The sequence below is a fragment of the Petaurus breviceps genome, unplaced genomic scaffold (assembly GCF_028583685.1).
Source record: "Petaurus breviceps papuanus isolate PSGF00001 unplaced genomic scaffold, PetGlider_PUasm1.0 173, whole genome shotgun sequence".
Lineage (NCBI taxonomy): Eukaryota > Metazoa > Chordata > Mammalia > Diprotodontia > Petauridae > Petaurus > Petaurus breviceps.
Genome location: NW_027185759.1, coordinates 26,395,133 through 26,410,026, shown reverse-complemented (window position 1 = coordinate 26,410,026; position 14,894 = coordinate 26,395,133). Strand labels below are relative to the sequence as shown.

General features: G+C 37.1%; 1 pseudogene; it reads left to right on the top strand.

Annotated features, from left to right (window-relative positions):
• Positions 1-12,310: 12,310 nt before the first annotated feature.
• Positions 12,311-13,728, top strand: LOC138157873 (polyadenylate-binding protein-interacting protein 2 pseudogene; annotated as a pseudogene).
• Positions 13,729-14,894: the final 1,166 nt, after the last annotated feature.

Below are 14,894 nucleotides of genomic sequence, written 5' to 3'. Positions count from 1 at the left end.
CTAAAAGCAAATTCAAAAAATGTTCACCTCTCCCCTACTCTCTTGGAGGGTGAGATACTCTATTTAGTGTGTATGTCATTCCCTCCCCAAGCCAAATTCAATGAGAATAAGGTTGACACATTCCCTTTTGCCTCCCTATTATTCCCCTCCATTGTAACCATTTTCCCTTGACTCTTCTGTATGAGATAGTTTACCCCGTTCTGTCTCTCCCTATCTCCTCTCATTATATTCCTCTCTCAACTCTTAATTTCACTTTTAAGTATCATCCCTTCCTATTAAGTTGGTCCTGTTCCCTATATCTATGTATGCCTGTAAACATATATACAGACATTCATATATGTATTCATACACCCATATACCTTCCAATATAGACACATATATTATATAAGTGTGTGTGTATGTGTATTTCTATTCCTTTCAACTATTTTCATTGTGAGAAAAGTTTCATCAGTTATAATTATCATTTTTCCATGTATGAATGTTAATGATTCAACTTTGATAAAGTCCTTATGAATTCTTTTCCCTCTTTAGCTTCTTATGCTTCTCTTGTTTCTTGTATCTGAATGTCAAATTTTCTATTCAAGTCTGGTTTTCCATCAAGAATGCTTGAAAGTCCTCTATTCCACTGAATGACTATATTTTCTCCTGAAACATGATACTCAGTTTTGCTGGGTAGGTGATTCTTGGTTTTAATCTCAGCTCCTTTGCCCTCCATAATATCATATTCCAAGCCCTTCAATCCCTCAGTGTAGAAGCTACCAGATTCTGAGTTATCCTGATTGTGTTTACACAATATTCAAATTGTTTCTTCCTTGCTACTTGTAATATTCTCTCCTTGATCTGGAAATTTCAAAACCTGGCTATAATATTCCTAGGAGTTTTCTTTTGGGGATCTTTTTTTCAGGGGATGATCTTTGGATTCTTTCAACCTCTATTTGGCTCTCTGGTTCTAAAACATCAGGGGAGTTTTACTTGAGAATTTCTTGGAGGATGACTTCTAGGTTCTTTCTTTCAGTTAGTCTAATAATTTTTAAATCATCTCTCCTGGATCTATTTTCCAGCTCAGTAGTTTTTCCAATGAGATATTTCACATCACCTTCTATTCTTTCATTGTTTAGATCTGTTTAACAGCATCTTGATTTCTCATAAAGTCATTAGCTTCCATTTGCTCCAGTCTAATTCTGAAGTAATTATTTTCTTCAGTGAGCTTTGGAAATTCTTTTTTTCCATCTGGCAAATTTGGCTTTTTAAGGCATTCTTCTCCTAATTGCCTTTTTGAGCCTCTTTTGCCATTTGAGTTAGTCTGTTTTTTTAAGGTGTTATTTTCCTGAGTCAGGCTGTTGACTCTCATTTCATAATTTTCCTTGCATTGTTCTCATTTCTCTTCCCAATTTTTCCTCCACTTCTCTTATCTGCTTCTTAAGGTCCTCTATGCCCTGTAACAAGCTGTTATTTTTCTTGGAAGATTTTGGTGCAGGAGTTCTGACTTCACTGTCTTCCTCCTTTTCCATGCTTTGATACTTTTTGTCCCCAAAATAGGAGTCTAATGTTGAATTTCTTTGCTTGGTTTGCTTCCTTTGCCTGCTCATTTTGTTACTCAATTACTGGACTTCTGGGCTTTTTGCCACAGTAGGACTCTGCCACCAGACAGGGAAACTTCGCACCAAATGCTGGGGTTTTCTCAGCTGCCAAAGGTATTAGTTGGGTCTCTTCTCTAAAGCCTCCACATGCTCTGGCAAGTTGGTCGCACACCCCAGGACCTTCACCCTAGGCTGCAATCCAGATCCAAACAGGTTAAAGCAAGAGTGATTACCATTCAGACTGGTCACTTGGTCACTCTACACTCTGCAGGCCAGGAGCTGAAGCCGCCATGTGGGGGCAACTGCCCTGCAGCCCTCAGTGTCTTCTCGCCCTGGGGGCAAAAGCCAATTCCCTTTCAACTACTGTGTCCAAAATTCCACACTGCACTGACCTCTCACTTTATGCTTAGCATCTATGTTTTGATAATTCTGGATCGCCACAGTTGCTGGTGATCTGGAGTCCCTCCAGCTGGTGGTTGGTCAGTCCTGCTGTGGGGCTACACCTTTGTGTGGGGCTTGGTTCAGCCCCCAGACTGCTGAGCTGGCCAATTCCTGCTGGCCTGCCAGTCTGTCCTTAGTGGGAGGTTAGCTTCTCTGTGTCATTTTGTGGGTTCTTTAGCTCCAAAGTTTGTTTAGAGTCCCCTTTTACATGAATTGAAGTTGGTGGGACCCAGAGCCATGGTGAGGTCCTGTTTCTACTCCACCATCTTTACTCTGCCCTCTATTGCTTCATTTTCAATTGTGCCTTTTAGCAGGACATAGTTTCCTTCCTTACCTCTTTTCATTAGATCTATTTTTGCTTTTGCTTTCTCTGAGATAATCATTGCTACCCCTGCTTTTTTTTTTTTATTTTGCTGAGGCATGATATATTTTACTCCAGCCTTTTACCTTTACCCTGTTTGTATCCCCCTGCTTCAAATGTGTTTCTTGTAAACAGCATATTCTAGCATTATGGTTTTTAATCCATTCTGCTATCTGCCTCTATTTTATTGGCAATTTCATCCCATTTACCTTCGCAGTTATGATTACTATCTGTATCTTTCAATCCATCCTATTCCCTCCCCTTTTTATGCATTTATTTTCCCCTTCTACCTTCCTCTCCTTAAGAGTTTTCCTTTTGACCAGTACCTCCCTCAGTATTCACTCTTTATCCACCCCCTCCCTTTTCATACCCTTCCCCCTTACTACTTCTTCCCTCCCTTCTAACCACCCCCCCTTTTCTTAGCCATTCACCCCTCCTACTGCCTCTAGGTTATGATAGATTTTTATACTTAATGTAGTATGTTATTTCCTTTGAAACAAAATTGATGGCGATAGATCTCATTCAATGCTCCTCTCCTTCCCCTCTTTCCCTCTAATATGATAGCTTTTATGTCTCTTTTGGATAAAGTCCTATACTTAACTGATTATGTTAATACCTCCTTACATCAGAACCAATGAAGGTGAAGATCATATAATGTTCATCTTCCTCCCTTCTTTCCCTCTTCTATAATGCTTTTATGTCTCTTTGTGTGGCATAATTTACCCTTTTCTGCTTCCTTCTTTCCTCTTCTTCCAATTCAGTCCTTTTATACCCACCCCATTATTTATCTGTATCCCTTTTAGATGTCAGCACAAGTATAGAATTCACAATATTAACAGGTATCAGCTTCCCATATAGGGATGTAAACAGTTTGCTCTTTTTAAATAACAAGTTATGTGTGTGCATGTGTTTGTATGTGTGTGTTTTCTCTATTTACCTTTCTATGTCTGTCTTAAATCTTGTAATTAGAGGTAGAATTTTCCACTGAGCTCTAGCTTTTTCATCAGGAAGATCTGGAAGTCCATTACATTATTGAATAACCATCTCCTTGCCTGGAAGATTATCCTCAGTTTCACTGGACAGCTGATCCTTGGCTGTTACCTGAGCTCTTTTGCCTTGCAAAATATCACATTCCAGTCCCTCTGAACTTTCAATTTAGAAGGTGCTAGATCCTGTGCAATCTTGAATATAGTTCTGCAATATTTGAATTGTTTCTTTCTAGCTATTTGAAGAAGTTTCTCCTTTACCTGATAGTTCTGGAATTTGGCTACCATATATAACAGAGTTTTCATTTTGGGATCTCTTTCAGGAGGTGTCCAGGGGATTCTCTCTATTTCTATTTTGCCTTCTGGTTCTAGCATCTCAGGGCAGTTTTATTTCATGAGCTCTTGGAAGATGTTGTTCAGGCTCATTTTGTCATCATGATTTTCCAGTAGACCAATAATTCTCAGATTATCTCTCCTGGATCTGTTTTCCAGTTCAGTTATTTTTCCATTGAGATATTTAAACTCTTTTATTAATTTTTCATTCATGATGTTTTGTTTGACTGATTCTTGGTGCCTCATAGAGTAATTAGCTTTATTTTTGTTGATTCTATTTTTTAGCAAATTACTTTCCTTGATTAGTTTTTGAAGGTCCTTTTCCATATATTCAGATTCCATTTTTAGTTCACACATTTTTCTTTTCAAGCAGCTGGTTTCTTCATTGTAATGTTTTTTTTTCTAATTTTGCAATTTAAATTTTAAAATAATTATTGATTTTATCTTCTATCTCTCTAATTTGGTTGTCAAAGTTCTTTTTCAGCTCATCTAAGAATGCTTTCTGTGATTGCAACCAGTTCATATTCCCTGTTGGGGCTTCAGTGATGGGTGTGGAGTCAATACTCTATCCATCAGAATTTGGTTACTCCTTCTCACCATAATAGGATTCTAGTGTCTTTGTATTTGCAGTCTTTTTTTATACCCATTTTGAGGCAAGGCCTTAGCCACACCCTTCCTCCAGGACTCACAAGCCTTTACTGTTTAAAATTTTGCTCTTGTTCACTAATTACAGTATTTTCAGGATCAGAGGTTGGGGGAGGGAGGGAATTGGAGCAGCCAGGTTTTACTCTGCCATCCTTTAACCTGGAAGTTCATATATGTACTTATCAAATTTCCAAGCTATGGGTTGGTAGTCCGAGCTGCTTCCACTGCCATGGGTCCTGCATTTGTCTCTTACCCAGCTCTGTCAGATCCCAGCTCTGCAGGGATAGGCCTGTAAATGGCCCCTAGACCTTGTGTGGGCCTCCTCATGCCACAATATTCAGGCCTCCACATGTCATGTAATCCCGGCCTCCATGCACCACCCCCACGTTGTTATCCAGGCCTGGAAAGGTGAACTTTGAATGCAAATTGAAACAGACCTTTTAAAATGTTTTTATTCTGTGCTTGCTTTAAACGTGGTTAATATGGAAGTATGTTTTATATAGCTTCATATGCATAATCAATTTAAATTTAATGCCTTCTCAAGAAAGTCATAGGTATGGAAGGAAAAGAATTTGGAATTCAAAATTTTAAAAATCATTGCTAAATATCTATTTTGTACATAATTGTATAATATTAATGAAATAAAAATGTACAAAAAAGAAAGAATGTACTCTATTTTTAAAAAAACTTTTTGGGAAGGATATTTTCTCCTAGTCCTGCTATAAAGTTAATAGTTAACAAAAGGAAAAAATTTGTATCATTTGCTTTGTTCTCCATTTGAATAAAAGGTAAATCCATGTGAATTAATGCAATGACACTATACAAGTAGACTCATGGTTTCTCTACTAGATTTCTGCTACTATGAGCTAAAATTTTGTCAAATAAACTTCAAAGTTGGCTAAGAGGAGTGATTTTTTTTTCAATTATACTATGTTATTGTAAACATGTTTTGCAATTCTGAAGAAAAGAAGTGTCTCAAACAGTTGTGAATTTTGGGATATGTTCTTTGAACAAGGCCAGCCCAAAAGAAAATTTCAAAAAGGTAAAAGTTCTTTTTTTGGGGTGAGGCTTTTAGAATCAAGATGGCAGAGTTAAAGCAAGAACTCTCTGAGCTCTCACTGCTACCACCTCAAATAACTGTAAAATTTGACTCTAAACAGATTTTAGAGTTACAGAACCCACAATGTGATGGACAGAAACATATCTCCTGCTGAAGGCAGCCTGGCAGGTTGACAAGAAAGGTATATCACACCAAGCTAGGAGTGTGCAGCGTCCCACATGAGTCACATGGTCCCAGATCCAGGGTGGACCCAAACAATGACACATGCTGGCTATGGCAGATTTCAGGACAGTGAATCACCAGCAGCTGTGGCAATTTCCAGACTTCTCAATCCATAAACACCAAAGAGAAAGTAAAAGGTCAGTGGGGAAATCTGTTGGACCTGGGTAAAAGAAGATCATGGTCCAGCCCTGGCCCCTGGTAGGAGAGGAGGTGGATCATGGTCTATGGAGCTCCTAGCCTATGGATCATAGGCAGACCAAAGCGACCATTCTGAGGGTAATCACTCTTGCTTTGACTTGGTTGGATCTTGACTGCAGTCTTGGTGGTGGTGCTTGGGTATGTGGCCAGTGTACCAGAGCTGGTGATGTCTGTAGAGAGAGCACCCTATTCATAGCTCTGAAAACATTTACAAAAACCCCAGTGATTTGGGATACAGATCTCTCCACTGTGGAAGAAGAGTTGTACAATAAATAGCAAAGAGGTCAAAAGTCAACTAATTGGCTGGCAAGATGAGCAAGCAAAGGAAGTCCAATCAGACCATAGAATCCTTTTTGGGGACAAGAAGGAACAATATATGGAACCAGAAGAAGACAATGAAGGCAAAACTCCTGCATCAAAAAATACCAAGAAAAATAGGAATGGCTTACAGGTCTTGGAGGGGCTCAAGAGGGATTTTGAAAATCAAGTAGGAGAAGGGAAGGCAAAATTGGAAAGATAAATGAGAATGTTGCAAGAAAATTATGACAAGCAAGTCAACACTCTTGCTAAAGGAGACCAAAAAATACAGAAGAAAATAACACCTTAAAAATATACAAACACAAATGGCAAAATAGGCCTAAAAAGCCAATGAGGAGAAGAACGCCTTAAAGAGTCAAATTGCCCTGACAGAAAAGGAATTTCAAAAACTTACTGAAGAGAATAATTCCTTTCAAACTAGATTGAAGCAAATAGAAGCTAATCACTCTATGAGAATTGAAGATACTATAAAACATATCCAAACACATGGCAAAGTAAAATGCAATGTGAAATATCTCATTGGGAAAAAAAAACACTGACATGGAAAATAGATCCAGGAGAGATAATCTAAAAATTATTGGACTATGTGAAAGCCATGATGAAAATAAGAGCCTAGAAATCATCCTTCAAGAAATTATCAAGCAATATTGTCCTGATATTCTAGAATCAGAGGGCAAAATAGAAATTGAAAGAATCCAGCAATCTCCTCTTGAAAAAGATCCCAAAAAGAAAAAAATCCTAGGAATGTCATAGTAAAATTCCAGATTTCCCAGGTCAAGGAGAAAATCTAAGCTGTCAGGAAGGAACAATGTGAGTATTGTGGTAACACAATCAGGATAACACAAGATCTAGCAGCTTCTACATTAAGGGATTGAATGGCTTGGAATATGATATTTCAGAGGTCAAAGGAGCTGTGATTAAAACCAAGAATCACTTACCCAGCAAAACTGAGTATAATGCTTCAGGAGGGGAAGATATGGTGATTTAATGGAATAGAGGACTTTCATGTATTCTTGATGAAAAAACAAGAGCTGAACAGAAAATTTGACTTTAATTACAAGATGCAAGAGATACATAAAGAGGTAAACAGGGAAAAAATATCAACATAAGGAACTAATTAAATGTGAATTATTTATATTCCTACCTGGAAAAATGAGAATTGTATCTTATGAGATTTTTCTCAGTATGAGGAGAGTTGAAGGGAATGTATATCTATATGTCTATGTGTGTTTTTCTCTCTCACACACACATGCTCTCTCACAATATCTCTCTCTCTCTCTGTATATATATATATATATATATATATATATATATGTGTGTGTGTGTGTGTGTGTGTGTGTACATATATAGACATACACACATTATATGTATGGATATATACATATATATGAGAGTATGTGTGTATAAATACACATGTGAGTGTGTATATATCTGTACATGTATATATAGACAGAGGGCAAAAGATCAGTTGAATAGGAAGGGATAATATCTAAAAATGAAATTGAGTTGATAGAGGAATATAATAAGAGAAGTAGAAAGGGAGAGATGGAATAGGGTAATTTATATCATGTAAAAGAGGCAAGAGAAAACTGTTACAATGGAAGGGAAGAACAGAAAGGTGAAAGGGAATGGGTCACCCATACTCTCATTGAATTTGGCTTAAAGAGGGAACAACATACACACTCAATTGGGTATCTTACCCTATGGGGAAGTAGGGGGGGAAGGGGATAAAAGGGAGGATGAAAGAAGGGAGGGAATATTGAGGGAGAGGGTAGTTAGAAGTACCCACTTTTGTAAAAGGACAGAGTCAAATAGAAAATACAATAAGTGAGGGGGTGGGATAGGATGGAGGGAAATAAAGTTAGTCTTTCACAATATATCGATTATGGAAACATTTTGTGTAACTACACAAGTTCAACCTATATTGAATTGCTTATCTTCCCAGTGGGGGTAGGTGTGGAGGGAAGAAGGGAAAGTATCTGGAAATAAAAGTTTTTTTTAATGTTAAATTCTTTTTACATGCAACTGGGAAATAAATATACAGATACTGGGGAATAGAAATCCATCTTGCCCTACTAGAAAGTTAGAGATGGCCTGGGGGAGGATATACAAGAGATCAGATTGGGGGGAGGTGTATACAATAGGCTCGGTATTTTGGGATTGGGGTAGGGGAAACATGGGGAGAAAATTTGTAACTCAAAATCTTATGGAAATGAATGTTGAAAACTAAAAATAAAGAAATAATAAATAATGATAATAATGGCACCTAAAACATGGTATTTACATGCAACTGCAAAAGAAGTTATACAGGCACTGGGGTATAGCAATCCATCTTGTGCTTCTGGAAAGTTAGATTGTGGATGGGGGAGGATATACAAGAGATCAGATTGGAGGAAGGGGTATACAATAGGCTCTCTATATTGGGGTGGGGGTAGGGGAATGTAATAGTAATGGCATTTAAAGATTCCCCTCTATTGGCTTGGTTTTTGGTTTGATTGTTTTAAAATCCAGAGCTTGTTAATCCCACTTGTGGGATGGACTTGTTGACGTGAAAAGAGAGTGCTGAACTGGGAGGAGCTGGTGACATAAATTTGGAGAGACACAAGAGAGAGGCAGAAGAACTTTTTGGAAGCAGCACTGTGGGAGGCAGAGAGAGACTGAGAGGATTGCTGAGCGCCACTTTGAATTGCCCAGGACTTTTGAGACCTGCCACCCAGGGCTGCTAAGGACTGAGGAGACATGGCTGTTATGCTGGTACTTTGTCTGTCTGTTTTGATGTTGTTTTGCCAGATTTGTCCATTGGTGAAGGACAGTGCTGTTGTTGCAGAAGGCTGGGAACCTTTTTTGTTGGTTCAAAGGTACTGAGACTGTTCTGCAGACAGAGTGAATACTGTCCACTGGTGAAGGACAGTCCTGTTGTTGCAGAAGTTTTGGAACCTTGCTGTTGGTTCAGAAGCCCTGAAGAAGGATTTTCTTGTTGTATATTTAAAGAAATCCTGGAAGAGGGTTTTGCTAATGTTTTCAGGGCTCCTAGGATTGTTCTGCAGACAGAGAATGAATTAATGAAGAGACTGGCAATGTATATTGTGGCCTTGCTAAACTTTGTCTCCCCAGGAACAAAGATTGCTGAGAACTTGCCTAGTGTCCAGATGAAGAAAAGACTTCCATTTGGGTATTAAGTGCTGTGCTAAACTTGTAACTCTGGGGTAGATTCAATTGTGATCCAGGGGTGTGGAACTTTTGACCTTTTTGTGTTCTATGATTGAACAAATGAATATACTTTACTTATGATTGGAAACTAATCTCCATTTGAGAAGAGGGGCTTTGTGATGGACTAAATGAAGGTACAGCCTAGGGGTGGAGTAGTATTTAGAACAGGGACTTTGTAATTGATTGAATGAATGGAAGGTCCTGGGGTGGGGTAGTACTTGGAGATTATTTAATCACACTTACTAAATGCTGTATTTTGAATGATGTCATATTTTGATCTTCTCTGTTCTTAATTTGTCACTGAATAAAATAGAGAGCACCTATGCTGGTATTTTTAACCTTGGGAAGTTGCCTTTCCTTGGCATTACATTACAGGGACACCAGGGAGAAAATTTGTAACTCAACATCTTATAGAAATGAATGTTGAAAAGTAAAAATAAATTAAAAAAAATAAATAGAAGTTTGAGGAATGAAAAGGATTGGAATAGTTGCTATAGAGAGTGCAATAAAGGGTCAATCTGGGAAGAAAGAATAAACATATCAATGGGTACTCAACTAAGATTAAATAAAATAAATTTGTAATGAGCCAGTTAGCACAAGTGTAAAAGTTAAGAAATAAAACATGCGTTTCCATTACATAGAAGAATGGAAAAAAATATGATTACAAATGAAACTGCAATTCTATTATGTACAACTTGCTATTCCTTTTAAATATATATTAAAGTTTAAAAATTTAAAATGTAACAATATGTTTCCCACCAAGCCCCTGCCTATATTATGCTATGTTGCTTTAGGCCGTATGTTAGGCCAATAGTATCCAAGCAATTTTTACTGTACACCCCTTAGTAGCAAAATAAAATGCATGCCTCCCCCCAAAAACATCCTTTGGGCATCATGATTAGAACTGTTTTTGAGGCCTTTCCCTCAATATGGCCAATATTGATATTGCTTTCTTTTTCTTTCCTTTTATTAAAAAAAGATCTCATATCCTTTATTAGTATTATATTTTTATGATTTTTATAATGATTATTATGATTATAACACCCATTTGGAAGGCTATTATGTTATATTGTTATAATTTTAAATATACCAGAATTTGGAGTCAAACTGCCTGAGTTTGAATCCCACTTCAACATTAATAATGTTTGTTGATCTAGTCAAGTAATTTAACTTTTCTGGCTCTCAATTCCACATCTTTAAAATAAGGGGATTGGACTAGCTAACCTCTATGGCACATTTCAGCACTAAATCTATTATTTGGGGATTTCATCCACCTATTGATATGTGATTCAGTGATCTTAATTCTAGCTTTTCTATGGCCATCTACTTCTTAAGGTTTATTGCTAATTGTGGAATGGAAGATTATAAGTCATAGAACTTTCAGATGTAGAAGGATCTTAGTGACCATCAGTCTAGATCAGATTCAGAACAGAATGTTCAATTATTAAAATCTCATGAATATATTGAGGGAGGAAAAAACGCACCTCTTCCTGAAGCAGGTGATTCGACTTCTGAAAAGCTCTACTTGTTCAGACATTTTTCCTTATATTAAACTATTGTCCTCCCATTTTCTCCCATTGCTCTTAGTTCTGAGCAGTAGTACTAAATGGAGCCATTCTATTCCATTTTCCAAATAATAATTTTTCAAAGCTAGCTTGAGAGAGACCATAACAATTTTATTAAGTCTTTGCTCCTCCAGCTAAATTTCCTAAGTGCCTTCAACACATCCTGCTAAACCATAATCTTGAGGCCCTTCTCCATTTTAGTTCCTCTCCTCTGGATTCTTTACATCTACTGATGCCTTATCCTAAATTGAAGTTCAGAGAGATGAGCACAGTATTACAAATGTGATCTGATTAGGGCAGAGTAAATATCTATTGTTAGTTGCATGATAATTTTTCACTGTCATACATAAATCCAACTGAGTATTCCCTAATTCATATTTGAACTAATAAGAAGAAAATTGGATTACTTCTAAATTAACTTTGTAGAAAATAAAACAATATATGTTTGGTCTTAAAAGATACACTTTGAAATTTATTTTGGTTTCCTTCCTATTAAATCTTCCTCTTTGTGCATTTCAAAAAAAAAACTTGTTTCCACTTTATTACATTTTTCCCTAATTCTATGTCTAATACTTAAATTAAATTAAGATATGACTATAATTTTTAAAAATTGCAAGTGAAAATTGTTTTAATAGAAAATGAAGTGAGTTGTATTTGTGTCTGGGGAGAGGGTACAGAGACAGGTATCTAGATGTATGACTTCATCAGTATAGGGACTTTCACCTGAGTAAAATTTCTACCATTGCCGACCTGCACATTAACGACAAATTTCAAGAATATCAGAGTGCTTTGGGGAATACTGTGGGGTGTGCAGTAAAGGTAAGTCCTGAGACAAGGTCTTCCTGACTCCAAAATCACCTTCCAGCTACTAAACTAAATTCTCTCTTGAGTCATTTTATTCTTGTTTAAAATATGGCTCAGAAATTTGAATTCATACAAAAGACATATTTCTCTGAGAATAATACTTTTCCCAAAGGAAGCAAAGGAGCAAAACAAATTGAAACCATTTTAAACTATATTAGAAATATAAACTGCAAAACATGTAAGAATATATTGATCATATGTTCCATTTCATAACATCTAGTCTGGCTAGTTAACATAGGGACACTACATGTATCATTCATCATCTTTACATTCTGAAAAAGATACAACTTTTAGAATAAAATTATTTATTTTAGCATTCATTAAAAAATTGAGTTCTAAAGATTCTCATTCCTTCCAATCCCTCTCCTACCCATTGGTAAGACAAGCAACATAATTTAAGGTATGCATTTGAAATCATGCAAAATATATTTCTATATTATTCATGTTGAAAAAAAATAAAATATAGGGTTTTTTTGGGGGGACTGGGGAAGGGAGGCAGGGGGTGAAGCACATGTAGAGAGGGAGGGAGCAGTGCTGCCTGTGGAGATCCGCTGAGACCAACAGGACTCGCTGGCTGCAGTCCTCGCTGCCTTGCACTGGGTTGCAAAAACCACTAACAAACAACAATGAAAGATCCAAGTCGCAGCAGTACTAGCCCAGGCATCATCAATGAAGATGTGATTATTAATGGTCATTCTCATGAAGATGACAATCCATTTGTTGAGTACATGTGGATGGAAAATGAAGAGGATTGAAGATTAAAGAGGAGTTGTGGGAAGAAGAATTTATTGAACGCTGTTTCCAGGAAATGCTGGAAGAAGAACATGATTGGTCATTCCAGCTCCAGACCTCCCACAAACTATGGACCAGTTTAATGACCTTGTCATCCGTGACAGTTCTTCTCTGGAGGATCTTGTGGTCAAGAGTAATCTGAATCCAAATGCAAAGGATTTTGTTACTGGGGTGAAGTACTAAATATTTGAATAGACAGGGCCCTCTTTTGGTGGATGTAGCACAATTTCCCCACTGTGAAGGCAGTATTAGAAGACTTAATTGTAAAAGCTCTCCCTTCTTGTCACTGTGTTACACTTATGCATTGCCAAAGTTTTGTTAGCCTTGCATGCTTAATAAAAGTGCTGAGACTGTTACTAAGTAAAAAGCTGCCAAACCTTTACTGCAAGTAATTGGACCTTGGCTTTATGTGAAGGACAGTGAGGAAAGAAGCACCAGTTAAATTGTGACAAATCAGACAACCTCTGAAAGAGATTTAGAAATTTGACTAAATGATTTGTTTTAATTGAGATTAAACTGGTCACTTGGTGTTAACCAACACTTCTTAATGCCTTAACTTTAAAAAAGTCTATTTTGAAAGTAAAGTTCTAATTGTTATACAAATTATTTCGTTCAGACTTCAGTATTGTTACTTACTGTATTTGTCCCCATGGAGAGAAGCTTGTACTTCAAGATTAGACTTAGTAATGAAAGAGCTCCACGCAAGCCAGCTGGTCTCAAGTGGCTCCTGAAGTTACAAAGTAACAAACAAATGAATAATATCCCCTGATTTTTACATTATGTTATCATGTTAGAAATGTTGAAATCCCCTCCTAGTTATACATCCAAGGAGGAGTGTAATTTGAAAATTACGTCATCTTCCAAGTTCCCCAGCACTTCATAGTACAATAGTCTATGAAAATTCTAGCATGTAACACTTAGTCAAATTGAACTAGGAAGGAAGTCTTAGCATACTGATTTGAGTGGCGCTTTCCCCTTGCTTTGTTAATCATCACTACACAATAGTCTACAGCACAACAACTTTTCTTTTAACAAAGCTACAACAATTTTGGCTTCTTAAACTTCATATTTGGGTAGGTTAAGCTGCCATACATGTTCAGTGTGAATAGTGTTTAAGTTGAAAATATTGCAAAAATATATTTTTTTTTCAAAAATATTTTTTAAAAAATAATAGTAGAACTGAAAATAAAAAAAGAAAAAAGAAAATGAAAAATAATCTTGCCATTAGAGTTTTTTGGTTCTCTTCATGTTTTAATAATCAAATCCACTAGGAATCCTATTTTAAAGACAATGAAGAAAAATTTATATAATTATGTTCTCCTTGAAGAGATCATTTTACTAACAAATTGATTAGAACATAAATTCGAACTGATCACCACACAGCCTCCAGCTGGTGCTCTGGCTTCCTTCTGCACCACCCCATCCTGCTGCATCATCAACTTCAAAGGGCATGGAAGATCTTCAAATCCCATAACCATTTCATTAGGCCCCAAGATCTTTGATATCCCTTACTTGACAAAAAATACATTAACAATACATTTCATTACATGGTGTATTAAGGAGTTTTAGGAATAACTTGCATCAACACAATATTACAACAATATAACAAGGGTAGCACAAAATAAACACAAGCTCCCAATCATCCCCCCCAAACAAATGTGGTCCCAAAATCTTGGAGTAATGGGCAAATGTCTCTTCTTCCTTGGCTACTTGCTGCTGAAATTGGATGTAGAGCTGTCCATGTCCAAAGGGGTCCCAACTGAGAAGTCAGCTCTTTTTTTTTTTTAAGGTGTTATTTTCTTCAGTCAGGTTGGTGACTCTCATTTCATGATTTTCTTGCATCATTCTCATTTCTCTTCCCAATTTTTCCTCCACTTCTCTTGTTTGGTTTCCAAAGTCCTTCTTAAGATCCTCTATGGCCTGTAAGCAGTTCATATTTTTTCTTGAAAGCATTTGGTGCAGGAGTTCTGACTTACTTATCTTCCTGCTGTTCCATGCTTTGATTCCTTTTGTCCCCAAAAAAGGAATCCAAAGTTGGATTGTTGTGCTTGCTTTGCTTCTTTTGCTTTCTTTGCTTGCTCATGTTGCCACTTAATTATTTGACTTTTGAGCTTTTTGCCACAGTAGATCTCTGCTTCCAGAGAGGAGAGCTTTGTTCCAAATTGCTGGGATGCCCTCTCTGAAGCCTCCACCGGCTCTGGCACCTGGTCACCCACCCCAGGACCTCCACCCTAGACAGAAATCCAGAGCCAAGCAGGTTAAAGCACAAGCGATTACCCCTCAGAATGGTCACTTTGTCTCCCTACAATCTATAGGCCA